Source organism: Coenobita brevimanus, chromosome 27 (genome assembly GCF_032717465.1).
Source record: "Coenobita brevimanus isolate Jiangsu-jjx chromosome 27, ASM3271746v2, whole genome shotgun sequence".
NCBI lineage: Eukaryota > Metazoa > Arthropoda > Malacostraca > Decapoda > Coenobitidae > Coenobita > Coenobita brevimanus.
The window spans coordinates 5,610,001-5,620,000 of record NC_136980.1 but is presented as its reverse complement, the minus strand read 5'-3'; the positions used below and the strand labels follow the sequence as shown (position 1 = coordinate 5,620,000).

General features: G+C 40.2%; 1 protein-coding gene across 1 annotated transcript in view; it reads left to right on the top strand.

Annotated features, from left to right (window-relative positions):
* The window catches only part of LOC145394361 (uncharacterized), a 156,143-nt gene that overhangs the window by 78,335 nt on the left and 67,808 nt on the right, over window positions 1-10,000 (top strand). The window lies entirely within an intron of this gene.

Genomic DNA, 10,000 nt, shown 5'->3' with positions numbered 1-10,000 from the left:
TGTTGCTGTTTGCTGATGATACAGTATTGTTGAGTGAAGATGAATGGGAGTTGCAAGGTTTGGTGAATGAATTTGGGACAGTGTGTAGGAAGAAGAATCTGAAAGTTAATGTAAACAAGAGTAAAGTTATGGTGTTTGAGAGGAATGAAGTCACAGAATGTACAGTGAGGTTGGATGGTGAGGATATGGAGAATGTGAGTGCATTCAAGTACTTGGGTAGTGTGATGAGTAAGGATGGAACTTTGGAGGATGAAGTGCGTGAAAGGGTACAGCAGGGAAGGAAGGTTGTTGGTACACTGAAACCAGTGATGAGAAATAGGGAGGTGAGTACGGAAGTTAAGTCACTGCATGATAGTATTGTGATCCCTACCCTGACGTATGGAAGCGAGGCATGGACCTTGCAAGAGGGGAATAAGTCAAGAGTGAGAGCAGTGGAAATGAGTTACTTGAGAGGAGCATGTGGAGTGACGTGGAGGGACAGGTTGACGAATGAAGAAGTGAAAGAACGTTGTGGGGTGGATGTGGATGTGGTTGAGAAAATTAGGAGAATTACACTGAGGTGGTTTGGACATGTGGAGAGAATGGAGAATGAAAGACTGACTAAGAGGGTGTATGTAGGTGAGGTGGAGGGAGGGAGAGGGAGGGGAAGACCGAGGATGAGGTGGAGGGATGGAGTTGAGAGGTATATGAGGGAGGGGGGAGTGAGTTTGGGGGAGGGTAGTCAAATGGTGGGTGACAGAGCGACTTGGAGACATTTTGTCTGCGGCCACCCTTTGCGGGATTAGGGCGTCGGGCTATAGATAGATAAACAACCCTGTCTTGCAACCAACACGTGACTTTAGTTACTTTCCCGCTCTTAAAACTCAAGTGAAATACATACACGTGAAATACATACAACTGAAATACATACACATGAAATACATACACGTGAAATACATACAACTGAAATACATACACATGAAATACATACACGTGAAATGGCAGTAGCAGGAACAAAATGAGAAGCAGGTCAGTGGAGTGAAGGGATTGAAATTGGACTCGGTGACAACACTGAAAATCCTACCAACTAAATAAACATAAATCAATCAACAAGGGAGGTTATATTATGGACAGAGGAATCCTAGCGGTAAAAAAAATAACAGGAAAAATAAAAATAAAAAAAATCTTGGAATGGAACTCACCTCGTAATGTGAAGCACTGAAGCCGAGATAGTGAAACGTGGGTGGCATTACCCGTAGACTTCAGCATCATTTTGACTCCTGTGAAATAAAAGAAAAATACATATAGATAGATTGATAGACTGAGAGAGAGATAAAGAGAGAGAGAGAGAGAGAGAGAGAGAGAGAGACAGAATTACTGCAATCCTGATTTAAAACCCGACCTCTGTCTTTTTCCTGACGAATCGATTGATGGAAGGGATAATGAGAGCAATCTGCGTTCCTTTTGTGAGTTAAAAATAAAGGAACGAGGGCATTTCTCTCTCTCTCTGTCTGACTCTCTCTCTCTCTCTCTCTCTCTCTCACGCATTTATTTTCTAATGAGCTGTGATTATTATATTTTTTTGTGAGTGAGAAGAGAGCAAGGCATGTCTCTCTCTCACTACTTAACCTACCGTACTGTCCACCGAACTGGTCTCTCTCTCTCTCTCTCTCTCTCTCTCTCTCTACCTACCTACCTACCTACATACATACATACATACCTAAACTGACAGGTAACAAAAAATAAATAAACAATAACACAGGTATTCCCATTGCCTAATGAACTCAGGTATGAAATTAAAACTTGGCCCCAAAAAAATATTTATACAGATTAAATTTTTAGCATAGTTTTCCAAATTTGCTTTTTTCCCCAATAGCATAAAGGAATGTGAACGATTATGTTTTTTGAATACCCCAAAAATGTCAGTCTCAATTATGATGATTGATAGATAGATAGATAGATAGATATGGATAGACAGAGAGAGATAGACAGACTGGCTGATTGATAGACAGATGACAGATAAATTGATAGACAGACAGATAGGTAGATAGATGGATGAATGGATGGATATATATACTTATAGACAGATAATGACATAAGAAGATAGACAGATAGATGGATGGATAGATGGACGGATGGATACAGACTGACGGATGGATGGAGAGAGAGAGAGAGAGAGAGAGAGAGAGAGAGAGAGAGAGAGAGAGAGAGTTGCATTTCACGAGCAGGAGAGCTGGGTTCGTATTTTCGTCGGTTAAGGAAGCACCCTGACACCTCTTCCTTAGCGATTTATTTTTTTGTTATGCCTGGTTAATATTCCTAACACCTCTTCCTAAGATACTGCATTTTGGATATGGGTGGTTAACATTCCTAACACCTCTTCCTGAGAGATTTATTTCTGGATGTGGCTGGTTAATATGCTTCTCTACGTTCTTTACGCAGTGTATGGCGATAGTGTAATGATTTATCTAACAAGAGGGGAAAATAAGGTGTAATAAGCAAAATAAGTAGCTTAGGAAAAGGCGTTAGAGAGCTTAACCAATGGGATTAATGACCCTGATATATTCTTCTACGGTACTCTCTCTCTCTCTCTCTCTCTCTCTCTCTCTCTCTCTCTCTCTCTCTCTCTCTCTCCACCGTACTACGTGCAAAACCAGCTAAAGATCAATAAAAAAAATCCCAGAGCCAAATCAACATGAAAGAACTACTGCATCATATATTAAAAAGATACAGACACATACAAAATACAAAACACACACATATATATAGATTCTTGATAATAAAAAAGATAGTGAGTTTTGAGAGCGAGAGTTGTAATATATCTTTTGGTACGAGTTACAGAAAGGTTACATAAATTTTTACATTTGAAGCATGGTGACATTGATATTATTAATATTATTTTATTATTATTATTATTATTATTATTATTACTACTACTACTACTACTACTACTACCACTACTACTACAATGGCACTACTACTACTACTACTACTATTGTTATTATTATTATTATTATTATTATCATTATTATTTTACCATGGACAGCACATGACCATTACATCCACTGGGGAGATAATTTTCAAAGTGAAGCAATTTGAATGTCTCCTTTCATCCCTTCAGAACGACCTCTCAGTCTAACCTAATCTAACCCAAACTAACACCACGCTAAGAAAAGACCTCGTAATGAAAGCGTCGGATCTAACATACAAATACTTATAAAACTAGAATATTAATTAGCTAGCATAGGCCTTGTGTGTATATTAGAAGTTAGAAATAAGTTTTACATTCATATTTCATGTGTAGGTATTAACAACTCCATTTAAATTACAATGTATATGTATAATGTATAAGAATGTATGGATGAAAGGGATAACGGGGGAAGGATGGCAGGATGTATGAAGAAATTTGATGTATGTATTATGTATTAAAATTTATGATGGGATGATTTATGACACAAAGGTGGTAATGTGTGTGTGTGTGTGTGTGTGTGTACAAATGAATAGCAACAGGTTTCTTGTGTATGTCCGATATATACTGTATGTACGTATATATGTATGCACCTATGTATGTGTAGGTATGTAGGTATTCATGTACCTAAGTATGTATGCAATTCTCTCTCTCTCTCTCTCTCTCTCTCTCTCTCTCTCTCTCACACACACACACACACACACACACACACACGTCAACTCTGATACAAACAACCACAATATACGGGACAACCACATGAACGGCCTAAGTTTACATATGACAGCATGTACGTGTCAAAATCCGTACACATGTATGAAACAAACATGTGCGTATTTATGAGAGGACGACCATAGCGTGTCAAGGGGTGCTTAAAAGGATAACTGGCTGTGTGTGTGTATCGGTTTGTGTGTGAGTGTGTGTGCGTGTGTGTGTAAGTGTCTGGGTGTGCAATGTGCGTGTAAAAGAGAATATATGCGTCTACGTACGAAGAGAACTGACGAGTGTGTGTGTGTGTGTGTGTGTGTGTGTGTGTGTGTGTGTGAACTGGCATCTATATGCGTGTGTGTGTGCCTAACTGCAGACTAGAAACACACACCTATGTATATTTCAGCGAATCGAATTATAGACAAGAGTAAGTGAAACATGGGTAGCAATTTCCGTAGACTTTCTGTACACTTTCGATTCGCTAACAATGACATAAACGTTATTCATTTCTGTCTCTGTCTGTCTATTGTCTGTTTCTCCGTCTCTCTCACTCACTCGCTCGCTCACTTGATCTTTCTTTCTTTCTCAACCTCTCATACAGACAGACACTGGAGTTTTCAGCAATTTGTTTTTTAGTGGCAGTAAGATTAATGTCCGTGTGTTGTCTGTCTCATCAACTCACTCACTTACATTATTCTCTCTCTCTCTCTCTCTCTCTCTCTCTCTCTCTCTCTCTCACACACACACACACACACACACACAACCCCAGGTACATAAGCATATTAAGCCTTGTCACAGCGCAACACAATGCTTAAATCGTCACAGAAAATAATTTAAAAAAAAATGCTTAGGTAGGAATCCCTTTGAAAAATGGTAACGTGACATTTACATATAGAAATTAACCTTTTTTATTATACACGGGGATGTAAGCAGTGTGTGTGTGTGTGTGTGTGTGTGTGTGTGTGTGTGTGTGTGTGTGTGTGTGTGTGTGTGTGTGTGTGTGTGTGTGTGTGTGTTAGAAATATCCATGTGTGATTTAGTGTGTGGGATTAAAAGCAAAAGTAAGTGAAACGTGGGTAGCAATTTCCGTAGACTTCTGGGAGGTTAATATGCCTCCAGTAAGGATAACACGAACGTTTTTTTCCGTCTGTCTGTTTGTATCTCTTTCTGGCTCACTCACTCGCTTGCTCTTTCTTTCTTTCTCTACTAGCTCTTGCTTTCTCTAACCCCTCATACAGACAGACACAGGAGTTCTCGGTAATTTGTGTCCACTGGCGATAAGACTGTCTGCCTGTTCACTCTTTCTTTCTCTCTCTCTCTCTCTCTCTCTCTCTCACACACACACACAGACACACACACACACACACACACACACACGCACACACGCGCGCGGGCGCGCATATTAAGCCTTCTATCAGCACAACACAAGGCTTAAATATTCACCAAAAATGCAGGAATCCCTTTGAAATGACAGGAGTGTTACATTTGCATACAGGAACAACCCTGTTTTACTATATACACGTGTGTGTGTGTGTGTGTGTGTGTGTGTGTGTGTGTGTGTGTGTGTGTGTGTGTGTGAGTGCGTGCGTGCAGAAACGGACATATGTATAACTTAAATCTGTGTGCGTATGTACATGTCTGCAGAGGTACACATGTATCTTAAAACAATTATGCTTGTGTGAAAGTGGCCATGCAGATGTATGGCTGTGGCTATGTACGTGTAGCAGTCACATGTGTACAAAAACGGTCACGTATTTGCAAAAAAACCGCCATGTACGAAAAAATTCATGTGCGTTTTATTACTTAGGTATGAAAACGGTCATATGAGTGTAAAAAACAATTATGTGCGTGTGAAGATGATCCTCCATGTGCACAAACACCCATGTACGTATGAACTGGGTCATGTATGTATGCTCCTTTGTATACTAGGGGTTCTTAAGCGTCAAAGTCTAAGTGGATATACACTGATCTCTGACTCTTATGGGGTAAGGGGTTCGCTCTCTCTCTCTCTCTCTCTCTCTCTCTCTCTCTCTCTCCCTCAGTCACTCACTCACTCACTCACTCTGTCTGTCTGTCTGTCTCTCCCTCTCTCTCTCTCACTCACACACACACACACACACACACACACACACACACACTACCTACCTACCTATCTCTCTTCATAATACACATACATAAATATTGATGAATTCATACATACATTTAAATATAGATGGACAGATAAAGAGAGACTGAAACAATGACACCTAGCCAGAGAGAGAGAGAGAGAGAGAGAGAGAGAGAGAGAGAGAGAGAATCATCACATACCCCTCTATCTCCAACTTCTGACTCACTCTGTACATTATTTAACAATCCCAAATGAAGCACATACAGGGAGAACAAAAAATATTAACTCCTATGCTATGCTATGCTATGTGGGAAGTTAGCAGGTTTTCTATGTGTGCTAAATTGCTATGTTGTAAAGTAGGCTATGTTATGTGTAGACTTATTCTCAATACAATGCTATAAATATGAGTTAGTTGTTTTATTGCTCCTATAAAACGATATGTATGTACAGAATGTGTATGTGTATGTATGTTATGTATGTATGTATAGAATATGCATGCACTGAATATGTATGTGTATGTATGTATGTATTATGTAGATTGACTGATAGATGTAAAAGTAGATAGAGAGGGACAGTTTAATAGATGTCTGCCTGTCTTTCTGTCTGTTTGTCTGCCTATCCGTCTCTCTGTCTGTTTTTGTATCCGTCTGTCTGCCCTCTCTCTCTCTCTCTCTCTCTCTCTCTCTCTCTCTCATCCTTCCTTCCTTCCTTCCTCCCCATAAGAGTGAATCTCGGGGGTAACTTGGATAAAATGAGGTGGATGTGGATCTGAATTTTTTTGTAATACTATTTGCGGCAAGTTAGAGGAGGAAGGAGAGAGAGAGAGAGAGAGAGAGAGAGAGAGAGAGAGAGAGAGAGAGAGAGAGAGAGAGAGAGAGAGAGAGCAATTTTTTATGACGTGAGAAAAGTTGTAAAGGAGAACAGGAAGGAAGGAAGGAAAGAAGGAAGGATGGGTGGGAGGGAGGGAGGGAGGGAGGGAGGAAGGGAGGGAGGGAGGGAGGGAGGGAGGGAAGGAAGGAAGGAGGTAGGAAGGGATGAAAGAGAGAAAAAATTGAGAAAACAGGAAATTATCTCTACATACAACGTTCGCTCTCTTTTCTCTCTCTCTCTCTCTCTCTCTCTCTCTCTCTCTCTCTCTCTCTCTCTCTCTCTCTCTCTCTCCTAGTAGCCATAATAGATTGCTTTCTACACTAAGTGGCTCTGGAAGTTCCCTAACACCTCTCCCTGAGCGATTTATTTTGCACTTTACAGATTAATGTCCTCTTGTAAAAATCCATGTAAATTATATGGATATGAAAACGAAATAAATACAGGAGAAATACTGAGGGAGATAAATCGCTAAGGAACGGGTGTTAGGAAGGCTACAAGGCCAACATGGATCAAAATCGTGTTGCAAAGGATAGTGAAGAGGCCTGAGTGACTACGTACTTGGCGAGCATGGGGGTGGTTTTAGGCTGACTGTGTGTGTGTTAGGGAAGAGGTGGTATTGGAGGAAGGGTTTTTCAGGTACAAAAGGGTAGATTATGAATGATTGGCTTAGCTGGGATAGACTGTGCCACTTCACTACACTACACTAAACTTCGCTTGACTACACTTCACTACATTGCACTTCACTACACTATACTACACTTCACTACACTACACTTCACTTCACTACACTACACTACACTACACTTCACTTCACTACACTTCACTACATTGCATTTCACTACACTATACTACACTTCACTACGCTTCACTTCACTTCACTACACTTCACTTCACTACAGTACACTACACTTCACTACACTACACTTCACTACACTACACTTCACTACACTACACTTCACTACAGTACACTTCACTTCACTACACTAAACTTCGCTTGACTACACTTCACTACACTATAATATACTTCACTACATTGCACTTCACTAAAATATACTACACTTCACTATGCTTCACAACACTACACTACACTTCACTATACGTCATTTCACTACACTGCACTTCACTTCACTACCCATCACTACACCACACTTCACTTCACTATAGTACACTTCACTACACTACACTACACTACACAAATACACTAACTACACTACAATATACTAACTACACTACCGTACGCTCTCTCTCTCCCTCTCACTCACTCTCTCTCTCTCTCTCTCTCTCTCTCTGATCTCTCTCTCTCTCTCTCTCTCTCTCTCTGACACTACACTACAATATACTACACAATATACTAACTACACTACCATACGCTCTCTCTCTCTCTCTCTCTCTCTCTCTCATTATTCAGAGACCATGAATAACACAAGCTCTCTCTCTCTCTCTCTCTTTCTTATTCACCCTTCTTTCTTCTTGTTTTCCACCCTTCTTCTTTCTTCTTGTTTTCCTTCCTTCTTCATTAATTCTCATTTTCTCCCTCCTTCCATTTTCTCCCTCCTTTCTTCCTTCTCTCGCCTTTTTATTCCTAACTGTCTTCCTCGTTTCCTTCCATCTCTTCTCTCCTTCTTTCCTTCCTTCATGCTTACCTACCTTCCGTCCTTCCTACCTATCTACCAACCTATCTTTCTTCCTTTATTGTTCCTTCCTTCTTACCTCCCTCCCTCCCTCTCTCCCTACCTACCTTCTTTCCCTCCTTTCTTTCCTTCTTCCTTCCCTCCCTCCTTTGTTTCTTTTTTCCTTCCTTCCCTCCTTTCTTTCTTTCTTCCTTCCTTCCTTCCCTCTTCTCAATCTTACTTCTTCATCTTCCTTCTTTTATCCTTCCCCTGTTTTCCTTCTCTCTTTTTTTCCCTCTTTCGCTTCTTCCCCTCCTTCACAAACACAATACTTTTTCCTTCTTTGAGAGAGAGAGAGAGAGAGAGAGAGAGAGGAACATACACGATTTTTAAACAGATATATTAATCTCCTGATAGAGATATATACAGGCATACACACAGACAAATTGATACAGGAAGACAGACAGAGAGACACAGAAATACAGACAGAGGGATGGATGGATGGATGGATGGATGGATGAATGTATGGATAAAGATGCAGACACACAGAAAGACAAACAGAAAGACAGATAGATAGACAGACAGATAGATAAATAGACAGACAGACTGACAGATAGAGAGATAGATATAGATAGGTAGATAGCGGAAATAGATAAACAAACTGACAGGTACAGACACAGATAGACAGACAGCCACACCCATCCATCCATACATAAACATACACACAGCTATACACACACATACACATATACACAGACAGACAGACAAACACATAACACACACAAAAAAACTTAGGACAGGATTTATGAACAGGGAAAAAAATGAAAAATAAAATGTCTGAAGTAGGAATATATTAAAAAAAAAATCCCCTCGTACCAAAGGGGTCAATCGAGGTCACCGCTCCTTGACCTGACCTATTTTCCTTCATATTTAAATTGGGGTCACCTATTAAGAGAGACGTCAATTCAGCTACGTCTCCTAATGGCGTTTTGGGAAGATTTGCATAGTTGTGTGGTGTGGTGTGGTGTGGTGTGGTGGTGGTGGTTGTGATGATGATGATGATGATGATGATGATGATGATGATGATAATGATGATAATGATGAGGAAAAGGAGAAGGAGGGAGGAAGGAAATTTAATGTAACACTGCAGTTTAAATGCCATAACATTACGGAAATAATAATAATAATCTCTATCTATACCCCAACGCCATAATCCCGCAAAAGGTGGCCGCAAACAAAACATCTCCAAGTCGCTCTGTCACCCACCATTTGACTGCCCTCCCCCCAGCTCACTCCCCCCTCCCTCATATACCTCTCAACTCCATCCCTCCACTTCATCCTCGGTCTACCCCTCCCTCTCCCTCCCTCCACCTCACCTACATACACCCTCTTAGTCAGTCTTTCATTCTCCATTCTCTCCACATGTCCAAACCACCTCAGTGTATTTCTCTTAATCTTCTCAACCACATCCACATCCACCCCACAACGTTTTCACTTCTTCATTCGTCAACCTGTCCCTCCATGTCACTCCACATGCTCCTCTCAGGTAACAGATAATACGGTAATAATAATAATAATAATAATAATAATAATAATAATAATAATAATAAAAGAAACTCGGGCAAGAAAGAAACAAAGGCTTTAATTAGGAGATTTCGGCGCGACTATTGTTTCGGATAAACGCTCAATTTCGGCTCAAATTGTGTTTTTTTTTTTGTTATTGTTGTTATATTATTATTATTATTATTATTATTATTATTA